The following is a 13,534-nucleotide window of genomic DNA, read 5'->3' as shown; positions in this document are numbered from 1 at the left end:
ATTTGTAGGGCTGCTATGCATGCAAGCCTGGAAAAGCCATTGCTAGGGATGGTTCTTAAACACTCTCCACTTGTGACAGGTAGTTGCAATCACCAAAAGTCTGAGCTGGAGTAATTTCATCCCAGGGAGAGCAGCATATAAGAAGAATTGGGCGAAAGCTCCAGACAATTGACTTCCCATAGCCTTTTCTTTCAACTCCATTTTCTCCTACTAATTAAGACTTATCCCTTGATTGTCTGCCTGCCTGCACATCTCTGTTCAGCTCTAGTGTCTTGTTAAAACTTGCAGATACTCCTACTGCCTTGTGATTTTTATTCCCCTTGTTTGGATGGTGGAAACAAAAGCACCAGTGGAGTTTGCCCTAGTGGAGATCAATACAATCAAAGGTTTTTAGCTTTCATCTGGAAAGATAAAAAATGAGAGACAGTTGGTAGTGGAGGATGGGGGTGGGGCAGTGGGGGAGCTAGTAGTATCAAGAAGTGATTTTTTTAAAATGAGCCCCTTAGAACCCCAGACTCACTTATTATTACCTGCCTGATCAACAAAACCAGATTCATGGCTGCAAGGCTTCCAAGTGCTGGGCTCAATGGTGGCCCTCTCACTTGGAATGCAGTCTACTGTCTACTGCTTCTAATGAGGTAGGAAATGGATATGGGGTGGGGTGGGGGGAGAGGTCTATTGATTTCTCCAGGAGATGGAAAGTCTGGCTTCCTGGCTTCTGCAGGTATTTCACTCTCTGACTGGGTGGGTGGGTGGGGATGGTACCTTGTTTCTCTACAGTGAAAAAAGTGGAGGCTAAATGCTACTCCCAACCTACTGGAAGATGCGTTAATGAAGAACTGAGAACCATAAACCAATCTGGGAAAATGTTTCATTTGGACTCTGTTAATTTGGGGATGGGTTAATAAGAATAATAATAATAAGTCACATGTATCTAACCCTTTAAGGTTCGAAAAGCACCTTGTATACATGATCGAATTAGAGTTTGTGAGTAAGCTAATACACTAAGCAAGTTGAAGCAGTAAGCAGGCTGGAATGCCTAACCTACTAATTTATCAGGTTTCAGCCACAGACTCCTAAGAGTTGCAGGGCCCCTTACAGGTCATCTCCTCCAATGTGCAAGCTGAGGCAGGAATCCTCCTACCATCCTTCAGAAGCACGTATGCCTCAAGACAGGCTTCCCTGGATTCAGTTATCTCCACATTGTACAAAATTATACTTGTACACAATATGTGTGTTGTCATCCGTGAGAGCAGAGATGTTACCCTTTTCTGTATATGTTACAGTCCCCTTTAGTAGTCTGATGAAGGTGATGGACCCTTTTCAGAATGATGGTTTTAAATTCATCAAATAAAATACATAGGATTACAAAGGAATCTAATTGAATTAAAATGTAGTCATGTATGTATGTATGCATGTATGTATGTATGTATGTATCTATCTATCTATCTATCTCTCTAGCCCAACAAGTTCACAGATCCCAGGTAAAGAACTCTGCTCTTTAGAATGTAAGCTCCTGGAGGGCAGGGGTTGTTTCATTTTTGCTTTAGTAGTCCGAATATTAGCATGGCTCCTGGCACATAGTGTTTTTTCTTGGGACTGGATGTCTAATAATGTTGATTGAGAACTTCTAGTGTGGAAACTCCTTCTACCAATTCAGGTTAGCACCTGTGTTGTAATTTAGATTTAAGGAGCTGCCTGAGATGTTGAAAATGACCATGTATCAAAAGTAATGGGGGCAGCCAGGCGGCGCAGTGGATACAGCCCCAGCCCTGAAGTCAGGAGGACCTGAGTTCAAATCTGGCCTCAGACCAAACATTTGACACTTACTAGCTGCGTGACCCTGGGCAAGTCACTTAACCCCAATTGCCTAAAACAAAACAAAAACAAAAAGTAATGAAGCCAGTATCTGTCAGAGGCAGGACCTGAACCCAAGTCTTCTATCTATCTATCTATCTATCTATCTATCTATCTATCTATCTATCTATCTATCCGTCTCTATTTAGATATAGATAGATATAGATACAGGCATATGAAATACAAAGAAACATGTTTCTTTGTATTTCTTTTTATATCTCTATCTCTGTCTATCTATTCTCCCCCTACTTTATTCCATCACATCCCATTTCAGTTCAAGGCTGGCTCTCCATCACTACCTCACACAGCCTTTCATATCATCTCATTGATGATACATGTTTACAAAAGAGAGTTTTGCTAACCTAGTTAGAAATTATTATCTCTTCAAAAGTAATAAAGGACATCCATCATAAAATACTTTTAAAACAAAACTTCTTAAGTAAGGCTTTTCTGTGATTCAGTATATGCGCGTTTTGGGCAGTCACCAACTCTTAGATTTTGAATTGGATGAGACCTTGGACATCTTGTCCAAACTCCTCATTTTACAAGTGAGGAAAATGAGGCCCAGAGAAGGCAAATGACTGACCTACAGTATGCTGGGAGTAATACACAGAGCTTCCCAGTCCTCAGACTTTATATCCAACGCTCTTTACACTGGACCATTCCCCTTTGCTCTGTATGGGTAGGGACCATGTTTGTCTTTGCTATGAAAGTTTGATACTTAGGCTTCACAATGATATCTAATACTGTGGATATTCCCTTCACTGACACAGATCATACTCCCTTTGCAACTCAGCACATGGTCTGCAATGTGTATTGTTATTATAGTTTCTAATGAAAATGAACAAATAGAATCTATCACTGTCTGGCCATCCTAGTGGTGAGTGTCTCCAACACAGCTAGGTTCATTCTCAGAAGACAGACATGAATCCCATCACCAGCCCAATGCTCAAAGCCCATCCATCTGGGATGGGGACTGCTAGTGCTTTTGGAATCCTCAAGAGCCCAATGTCAACCCCACTTTCTGGTGAAGCTTCAGAAAAAGTCTTTATTGAAGGATGAAAACTTGATCCAAGAGTAAAAAGTTTACTTTTTTAAAGTTTTTTTTTTCAATATCTCCCTGAGCAAAGGTATTCCAGGGAACTCAGAGTAGAGAAGAGTAGAGAATCCTATATCCAGCAGCTGTTAAAAGCATCAACTCAAACCATTTCCAGTGACATATGCAGATAATTATGAATATTTACACCTAGTTGCTTCCTCTGTGTGCAATTCTGAAAGATAAATGATCTTTTCAGTAATAGTTTATTGATTTCCAAATGTGCAAGAAGGCCCAACTCAAATGTCATAGGGAAAGTGCTTAATTTATCATTATCAAATAATTTAAAGGATGAAAGTGACATCGGGAAACATTAACTCAAATATTAAACTTCCTGGAAAGATGGAGGTTTCCCTTGTTTCATCTAGAGAGAGCTGAAGAAAGACAGCAGATGGATAAGGAAAGAGCAGTGACTACACAGTTCTTGGCAAACCTTACCCCAGAAGACCTGGAACGGTGCTGGCCATTTTTCTTTTGGCTGGTGGGAATGTTTGGAATCTCCTGTCACCATGTTAGAGCAGTTGTAACATGGGCTCTATGGCCTTTTTCATTTTTTATTTTTTGGCCACTGGTGAAATAAAGGAATGATTTTATTTGTAAATTATTTTGATCCCCAGAGCACAATGCCTGGAACATAGCTGGTATTTAATGAATGCTTGCTGATTGCTTTTGTCTTGCCCAGATGGGAGTATGTAGTTGAAAGGAGAAGCCTTTTGAATTGGTCCAATAGTACATCTGTCTTGGATGGCTGTTGTCAAAGCTCCAACTAGCAATTTTTGCAGTTAGGGGCAGGTAGGGAGAGTGGTCTATTACTCATGATGTAGCCAGTGTGTGGAGTCAGCATCCCAGGACACTTGGAGTTTTTTAAGCTGATGAAGGGAGAGGAAGGTACTACTGGGAAGAAGCGGAGCCTGCATTTGCTACTGTCAGGGAGGTATGGTTTGGTAGAGAAGGAGCTGTGACTTAAGATGATGTTGCTAGTGACTTCTAAATATACCACCTTGAAGCAAACCCCTGGTGGCCCCATCTTTGTTCTGGTTGTAGTCACTGACTGTGGAAAATGAACTGAGCTGAGTTGACCAGGAGGAAGAGAAGGAACTTGATCACATTTGGAAAATGGCGGTGTTGTCAATGATCCCAAATTATTCTGTTGTCTCTATTTTTCCTACTAAGATTGTTCTAGTTATGGTATGTTTCTGGGTATTATCATGAGACACTATGATCTCTGAAGGCTCTGAATTACTGGAAATCCAAAAGCCATGGAAAGAGTTACAGAGGTAGAAATGCCCTCGCAGGCGAAGGCAAGTTACTGATGATAACATGTGCACAAAAATTGGCCAAAAGAAGACATCATTAGGCATGTGTGAATGGAAAGGAGGTGTGTGGATCATCTAATGGAGTGAAAAATAGAAAGGCAGCATAGATGTTACATGAGTGATTCACGTAATTGTCCGTAAATAAAGTGGGGGAGAACCATCAGAAGATGACATTGGACACATTGGGTAGATCATCTATGGGTGGTCTATGGAAATGCACACGTTGAGAAGGCTTCTAGTCCTCACATGGATAAGATCAGACCCATCCTTGTATTAAAGCCTTGCCTTTTGCTCCAGATTTGAGCTTCTTGAGTCTGTCATAATTTTCTTTGTTTTCTGCGCTTTGCTTAGCTCTTGCACACATTTGATGGATCAGATTCAAAATGGAACCTATTGACACTGGCCAGGGTTGGGGGGAGGTATTGGTGCTTTATTTCCTTTAATGGCTGATATGTTCGTACATACATGGGCTGCTTCATAAATGCTATTTGGTTAGAGGATAAAGGATTTAGAGCTGGGAGGGAACGAAGAGGATATTAATCCAGCCCCCTTATTTTGTAGATAAATCCTGTATAGCATGAGGTTCCAGGACATCTCTCATTTTGCACTAGTACGGCAGTGATCCATCATTGTGGCAGCTTTTAAAAGTGAAAATACCTTGTGCGTGTATGGCACATTGTAGTTCTCCAAGGGATTTCAAACATATATATGTATGTATTTTTTCACTTAGGTCCTAGGACCCAGAGAGGCAAATAGGGTGATGTTATTCTACTCTTTTTTTACAGATGAGGAAACTGAGGCTCAGAGAAATTGTGACTTGTCCATAGTCACCTAGCTGGTTCATTGCAGAGTCAGGATGAGAAATCTCAGTTTCTTGACCTTGGACCTAGGTTCTGGCACCCTTTCATTGGCAGCTACCTGACAGTGGAATGTGTCACTAAGGGTTATTTTTGCTTTAATATGGATAAATGAAAGGCAGCACAACACAGTGGATAAACCTCAGCAAGACATGGGTTCCAGTCCCGTCTCTGACGCATACAGGTAAATCCCTAAACTCTGAATTCTTCCAAGCAACTTTCTAAGACTCTAAATTATAAAGGATCAGTATAAGGAATTCCCAACACTGATAGAATCAAGGATCTAGAGCAGGGGCGGGGAACCTGCAGCCTTTAGGCGCATGTGGCCTGACTGAGTCCAAGTTTTATAGAACAAATCCTTTTATTAAGGGGATTTGTTCTGTGAAGTTTGGATTCAGTCAAAGGGCTGCACTTGAGGACCTAGAAGGCTACATATGGCCTCAAAACTGAAGGTTCCCCAGCCCTGGTCTAGAGATAACAACAACAATAAAAAATGGATGAAGCCACTATTTAGTCTAAATCAAAAGAATGAATGTGGAACTGTGGAATTTGGTGGAACAGGGTAGCAGTAGAATTCTTCTGGGCAAGAGTGGGGGGAAGTCTTCCTGTGAAAACATGCAGACATTTGTTTCCTCATAAAGCCCTCTGTAACAGAAAGGGTTCTGGGGCTGTGTCATAAAGCCTAATCTGGGACTTTAAGCTTTTCAGTAATTAGAACCAATGGAATAAGATTTCTTTGTATGCTTGCTACTTAGCAAGTAATGAGAACCCCCCCCCCCCACTGAGTCACCTTGAAGCAATACTTCATGGGCTGATGAATTTTTGCCAGGACTCCTTTGAGCCTGTGAGAGCAAAAGCCTGAGTGCCAATTAACCTAGAACTTGCAATTAGGGTTGGACAGACCCCTGAAAAGGGTTCAGAAGTCATCTGTGCTGTGTCCTGTGCTTTGCCTACTTGTTAAAAGGTTGAGGTGTATATGTATTTGCATTTAAGAAGAAGACCTAAATGGAAACTCATAGCTTTGACACTGGAAGGGACCTTTAAACTCTCTGGTCTAATCCCCCTTATTTTACAGAAGAGGAAACTGAGGCCCAGAGAGATCATGTGATTTGTCCAAGGATACAATGGTAGAAAGTATAAGATTTGCAATTGAAGGAAGTACAAAAACTAATGAAGAAAGTATGAGATTTGGGATTTGAACTTAGATCTGAAATCATCCTCATTGCAAGTGGAATGGGCTAGGGTTGCCCAGGTGACAATCGAATCTTCTTTTCCATCCTGGTAATCGTTTTCAGCTGAAATTACAGCTTCTCTTGGGTTCTCCAATAGCCCAACCCAGACCGTGAATTCCTGGAGGGCAGGGGCCTGTCTTAGCTAAACTTTGTGTCAAATTAGATATTCGTAAAACACTTAGCACAGTTCTTGGCACACAGCAGGTGCTGAATAAATGCTTCTTCCCCTCTCTTCCATCTTCTCTGGTTCTGTTTACAAGGCTCTGCATATAATTGGAGACTAATTCATGTTGTCCAGAAGAATAAAAAATAACCATTATTTCTATAATTCATCAATCGCTGTGGGGACAGTTGTAATGTTTCATTGTGAGGGTGATGGTCGGGAGGGGGGCAAACAGTAAGAGACTAATGCTTTGATGCATCAGTCTCCCTCAAATTTCGGGGTAGGGGGGTGGCTTGCTGTTCTGCTAATTGTGGACTTTTCAACCCAAACTGAAATCTCCAAGTGTCATTCTATCCTTCCCATTCCACCTTCAGTATTTCCCCCCTATTTTCTAATGAGCCCCTGGGAGAGAATTCTTGAGTTTTGTAGATAACAAGTCTATCTCCCAGAACTCCTTGGGCTTGAGTCTGAATTAATGAAATCAATCACACAATGAACCTTGCTTTCCTTCCGAAACAAACCATTTCAATGGCAGTCAGGCACTGCAATCAGCACCCAATTCATCATGGAGACATTACCCACTTCCCCTGATGAATCCTCCTAGGGGGCTCTCTCGCAGACCCAGGGGTCCTGTAACCAATCAGGACATCATTGAGAACCAGAGTGGTCCCAGAGGAGGATGGGAGCAATGCTACTCTTCTGTTCAAGGGCTAGGAGGTCACCCTCTAGTTTGGCAGAACTTTGTATCAGGTTTTTTGGGGAAATGGACCTGGCTCCAGGCTGATGACGCCGTTAGACAGGCACGGATGAGGCCTGGGCAAAAACCATTGCTGTGGGTTTAAAGATTCCCCAGTTAAAGTTTTATCAGGCACTGTGGACAGCAAGAGGCCATAAAACAAATTTTAAACCCTTCCTAAGAAAAAGCTAAAGTGCTTTCCCTTGTGCATTATTGAGATAGGATAATTTATTTGGACAAGTTGCAGTAATATTTTTATCTTCTTGGTTATAACCATCTCATAAACTCCCGGATTTCCAAAATCATGATTCAGGTCACAAACTTTTTTTAATCAGTTCTTGTGGCCTTTTCCAGGCCTCTAAAATTTGCCCATCACAAGGACAGAGTTACTATTTCAGGGGGCATGGTGGAAATCACTGATGGGGAAAAAAAAGGCAGAATCAGTCTGTACACTGTAAACCTAATGACTCCTCAGAAGCATCTAGTCTGCTTTTAAGGAATGGCCTTTGAAACCACTTTCTGTTAGGGTAGCTGCTGTTGGTACAAGTGGTAGGGTAGGGCTTCGTCAATATAATTCCAGCATCACCCCTTGATCAGCTGATGGGCAGTTGACAGTTCAAGTGGGCTTAGCTGCTTGTAGACAGATTGTGGATGAGGAATGAGGTCTTGCTGAGGCATCCAAAGCCTGTTTGCCTTTTCCTGTGCCAGGGCTCTTACTGGGGAATTGGTGAGATGGAGGTGGTGGAGGGGAGTGGGGACGGGGGGGGGGGGCACGGACAAAACTGTAACCAGGAATCTGGGTCCTCTGGATTAGCAGCACTCTTCTGTTTCGTGAGCCAGAGACCCCCAGACACTGAGGTGAGGCTTCTAGATTGAAGAGACTGATGCTCCTTTAGGGCTGGGAATGTTTCTTCATTTCTGCCATTGTATTCCCAATGCCTGGCACATAGTAGACACATAATGAGTACCATCTGATAACCTCCTATTATTCTTTCTTACTAAGTAAATTCTGTTGTAGGAGCTAGGTGGCTCAGTGGATAAAGCACTGGGCCTGGCATCAGGAAGACCTGAGTTCAAATCCAACCTCAGACATTTCCTAGTCACATAGTCATTTAATCTCTATCTGCCTCAGTTTCTTCATCTGTAAAATAGGAATAATAGCACCTACCTATCCAATGAGACACAATTGTAAAGTGCTTAGCTTAGTGCCTGACATGTAGTAGGTGCTTAATAAATGCTAGCTAGTATTATTACTGTTTCTATAATGCTGAAGCAATCTAAGTACCATCATCAGGCATCCAAATACAGGGTGCCCTTTAAATTTGCTGCCTTGAGGCAAAGACCCTTTTGCTCTGCCCTAGTTATTATCCTGGGCTAGGGGAGACTTTGGAGACATTGATCTTGACCCTTCCATGTAGAAATAATTTCACACCACACACAAGATTCAACAGCAAAAATTGGAATTCCAAGAGAAAACCAGTTCTATTTTCATCTCTGGGGACCAGTTGCAGCAAACCATTGCCCACCCACTCACTGAAGCCTCCCAACCCACCCCTCCAGATCAGAAAATCACTGAGCTGTAGGTGTCATGATGTGGGCAGCGGTCAAGCAGGCCTTGATGGGCTTCCATCCTCAAGGATCAGGCTTTTTTCTTTGGTTCTGACTTAGAGGAGTCAGAAGGAAACTTGGTGGCGCTATATCCCAAAGACCAGAGCTTGCAAAGCAAGGTGAGCTTGCAGACAAGGTTAGACAAAGAAATCCGCCTCTAATCCTTCTCTGGTTATTTGTGATTCTCCATTAGTTGAAAAAAGCTAGGGTGCTGGAAATAACTTAGAGGTTTCTAGGTATAGAGGGCTATAAAGGATGGTTATCTTCTAGGAGTTAGCAAACATCAGAAAACCATAAACACGTGTTGAAGATCAACTCAACACATCACTTGGATACAAGGATCCATTTTGAAACAAGACCAAGGGGAGCAGAAACCCATGCCAAAGCTACCACTTCATTTTCATGAGTATCCTGGCCTTTTAATGTGTCGTGACTAACGTGGGAACCTACAGAATTCCCAAAGAGAAACCGGGCTCTGACAACATGTGTTGAGGGCCGATCTTATGAGTCTGATAAGGGTTTAAGATCCAAGGCAGAGTTTGACCTCTGCTCAGGCTTTTACCCAAAAGGGCTCATGGATTAAGTGGTATGGCTCCCCAATTCCTTCCTGATAAAGAGGTCTCTGAGACAGCCCTTCTCTCTCTTTGAACCTTAGATTTACGTATTTACTCCTCTATGCAGGTGGCGCCAAGGCGCCTGGGAAAACCTTGGAATCTACAGCCCAATCTAGGAACCCTGATAAGGAGGAAATTCATGATTGTCACATCCTCAGCAGATGTTCTGGGGAGTATCTCATGGGGAGGACTCTTTGAAGTTAGGCTAGATCTTCCCTATATATTCTGTGCCCTCAGGTGAATAAACTGAGTCAGTAATTCTACTCCGCCTGGCCCATGTCATAAGTTATTTCACGCCTCCCCGTTCGGTGTACAATCTGGTTGCGGGCGACAAACATGGTTTTAGGAAACTTTGAGAGGTAACCTTGAAGACTCAGGCAATTAGTGTGCCAATTAACAGAAGCAAACTTTCACCAAAGTCAAGGGTTAATCTCTCCTCACTGAATTAAGAAACAGAAGTCCTGGGAAATCCCACCATTGAAAAAATAGCTGGGTATCTTTCAGTCTCACATGGCTATGTCTTTCCTTCATTGCAAAGGCATCCATCTTAATTAATGGCCACATCTTTTCAAAACACCAGGGTCAGACTTTTGGAGAACATTAACACAAGAGCTCCACTACTGGCTCCAACTTTGTCACGATGGAATGGAACCAAAGTGACTTTTTTCTCGTTGTTGTTATTGGTGGTGGTGTTGGTAGTGGTGGGTAGGGACAAAAGAGCCCACCCCGCCCAACCCTGATACCTCTGGATTCTACTGGTTTCTTCTCACATCAAGAGAACAGCCTTCCTGGAGTCAGTGCGAACTTGCTTCTGGGAGATTTCACAAAGGACCCTTCTACCCTAGCCCTGGCATAGAACTGCTCCTGACACCCACCACGGCAGAACTGGAGGACACATAGCAGACCACAAGCCCTGGGAGAGACGCACATCTGGGTCTGGGTCACAGATCTAGGGGCTGAGGACACAGCTCTCGTTGGGAAGGTCATGGAGAAGTAGGAGGGTGAAAACACACACGCATTCACACACGTATGAATAATGGAGGCTTTGTGTTGCTGTTGTCACAAACAAGCATTCATTGGTTTTTCCTCTTCTCCTGTATGTTTTCCTGCTTAGGGGGCTGGTTGATGAGGGATTTTCCTAGGAAGAAAAAAAAAAGGATTTATTTGTCAGTGTGGAGAGCTTGTAATGATAGTCTCTTCTTTTCCTTTCCGTTCCTTTCCTTCCTTCCTTCCTTCCTTCCTTCCTTCCTTCCTTCCTTTTCCTTCCTTCCTTCCCTTCCTTCCTTCCTTCCTTCCTTTCCTTCCTCTTTCTTTCTCTTTCCCTCTCTCCTTCCTTCCTCCTTTTCTTTCTTTCTCTCTTCCTTCCTCTTTCTTTCTACTTTCCTTCCCTCCCTCTTTCCTTCCACTGTTTCTTTCTTTCTTTCTTTCTCCTTTCTTTCCTTCCTCTTTCTGTCTTCATCCTTCCCTTCTTCCTTCTTTCTTTTTTCTTTTGTTTTTTCTTTCTCTCTTTCCTTCTTTCTTTTCTTTCCCTGTTCCTTCCTTCCTTTCTCTTTTTTTTCTTTCTTGGACTGTCTGTCTAAATCTGCCTCTCTGTCTCTTTTTTCTTAAAGTTTTGCAAAATGAATTACTAGTTAACATTAGGAGGCATGACCTTCCCTCTAGGCTAAAATCATCCATTCCCAGCATAGTACAAGAATGACAAAATGATAATAATAGGGTAAGCTTCTACTCTTTTCTCCTCCTTTCAAGGAGTGCAGAAAGGCAAAGGCAAAGACAAAGAACCCCCTCTCCTAACCCCTCCTTGCTATCCTGGAGCAGTCTGGCCTCAGTGGAGTTTGGAGTCATTCTGTTCTCTGGTACTAATGGCAAGCAAGGGACCAATAGCCTCTTTAGTGTTACATGGATGTTTTCCATTTGAAACTGAGTCAAAATTCCAGCTCATTTCACCTGGGCCCCTGAGTAGTCATTGGAGAAGAATTTCAAATCATTACTGGTTTGGTCAGTGGAATGCTGGGTGACAGAGAAGTTCTGGGATTGTAGGATTTGGGAGCCCAAAGGGATTTTAGAGGTGACAGACTATCTGAACTGGAAGGAGCTTCAGGGGATACCTAGTCCAATCCACTCCTGAAAAAGAATCCCTAATATCACATACCCAACAAGTGGTCATTGGGTCACCAATGGGCTCCCTGCCTCCTTACCAACCACCCCCCAAGGCAGCCATTTTATTCTTGGACAATTCTAATGGTTAGGAAGTTTTTCTCAACATCAAGCCTAGAAAAGCCTTTTTTAACCTTTTCAACTTTTGCCCATAATTCTACCCCTAGCATGGAGCAGAATAAGTCTAAATTCTATTCAATGTGATTGTTGTTTGAATATTAGAAGGCAACTTCATGCATCCATAAGTACCATTTGTTGCAAAGGGTAGAACCATGAATAGTGTGGGGCAGTTGTGAAGAGGCTTGATATCAGGGAATTCCCCCCAAAAATTCAAACTTTTAACAACCAGAGCTATTTGTCTGTGTATTCGAGGTATTTGGTGCATAGCAGGTGCTCAGTTACTGCTTTCTGAATAGAATTTGGTCCATATGACAAATGGATTGTCTCAGTTGATAATGGTTTCCCTCCTTACTTGAGGTCTTCAAACAAAGACTTGGGTGATGGAGAGCTCACTATTTCTATAGCAGAAGAAAAGATAAAAAGCAAAACAGTATCAGCCAGCACTGGCTCAGTTGTTCGCCTCTATTTTCTGTCCCCACTCCCCCCCTGTGACGAAAACGCTTTCTTTTTCTCTCTTAGCCTCTCCAGACCACAGCTGAGGTGGGAGCCGTCCCTTTAAATTGGTGGTATGCTTGTTATCTCTAGCAATGGGTGCAAAGGGAAAGCTTTAAGTAATGAACCTGAATCCTGTTAAGCCTAGGGATTCTGAGACTTTCATTGGTGCCCGAGACCAGCCCTCTAAATGAGAAGGCTGAAATGAATCAGACTGGCCACTCCTACCCTGTTATTCCCCAATCTAATTTTTCTTCCTTGAACAGAGATAGGGATTTGAGTAGAATCAGGGGCAGAAGGAGATTCCTTGCACTCATTCTTCATTACTAGCAATACCACATTGCCAGTAAATCCTTAGGCAAATACTGAGTAGTATAAAATGCTGCAAAATCGTTAGAATTTTCCTTACAAGAGAAATGTAGTTTTACAGGTGAATTAATTTTTTTTTTATATACCACTGCCTAACTTCTTTAATAAAGAAGCAATCAATCTACATGCATCTATCAATGCCTGCTATGTTCCTGGTAATGTGCTAGGTACTGGGGAGTCAAAAAACAAAATGGGTTATAGTAGCAATAATAATGATAAAAATAATAACTAGTATTTTTATCAAGCTTTAGGGTATAGCCTCATAACAACCCTGTGAGGTAAGCGCTACTATTACCCCCATTTTACAGATGAGGAAACTGAGGAAGACAGTGATTTAAGTGACACACCCAGCATCACAGAGCCAGCAAAAGTCTGAGACTGGATCTGAACTCAGGTTTTCCTGACTCCAGTTCCAGTGCTCTGTCTACACCATCACTTGGTATTTGTTGACCTTGGCTTTCTTCATTTACCTGTGTTCTGGGCCCTGAATGTAGACTTCTGACCCCATTCTTTGACCCCTTGGGTCACTTCTGCACTGCAGCACTCACAAAGCTAATCTTATACATGGCAATGCCTCAGTTTTGTACGTAACCTCCATTACCCACCCTTGCTTTCATCTTCTGTACATGTCACTTAAATCTAAGTTGATCTGGTGAGTTCCCCATGTCAACCTGTCAATCTCTTTAGACAACTTCCCCTCTTCCTCCTCATCTGATTTGTTTCTTTGCATGTTTAGAATTCTGTTCTTGATATCTCCCCATCCCTTCTGGGCTAACTTTTCCTACAGAATTTTTGCTCATAGGAGCCTGGCTATCCTTCCCCTGAACCCTCTGAAACAAGTTCTCCCCAAATCCTGGGTGCATGCACATCAAACCATAGTCTCTGTTTTCCTCTCCTCTGTCAAAAATTCTGATATG

The 13,534-nt window shown here is 42.5% G+C and overlaps 1 protein-coding gene across 1 annotated transcript in view; it reads right to left on the bottom strand.

Moving 5' to 3' along the window:
• Positions 1-8,700: 8,700 nt before the first annotated feature.
• The window catches only part of TRIM44 (tripartite motif containing 44), a 178,307-nt gene continuing 173,473 nt past the window's right edge, over positions 8,701-13,534 (bottom strand). The window contains exon 6 of the mRNA XM_020963958.2: positions 8,701-10,617. The gene's annotated coding sequence lies outside the window, so the exon portion shown is untranslated. The remainder of the gene's footprint in view (positions 10,618-13,534) is intronic.

This window comes from Phascolarctos cinereus, unplaced genomic scaffold (genome assembly GCF_003287225.1).
Source record: "Phascolarctos cinereus isolate Bilbo 61053 unplaced genomic scaffold, phaCin_HiC Scaffold_9;HRSCAF=440, whole genome shotgun sequence".
NCBI lineage: Eukaryota > Metazoa > Chordata > Mammalia > Diprotodontia > Phascolarctidae > Phascolarctos > Phascolarctos cinereus.
The sequence above is the reverse complement of the archived record's forward strand: the minus strand, read 5'-3'. Positions and strand labels throughout refer to the sequence as shown.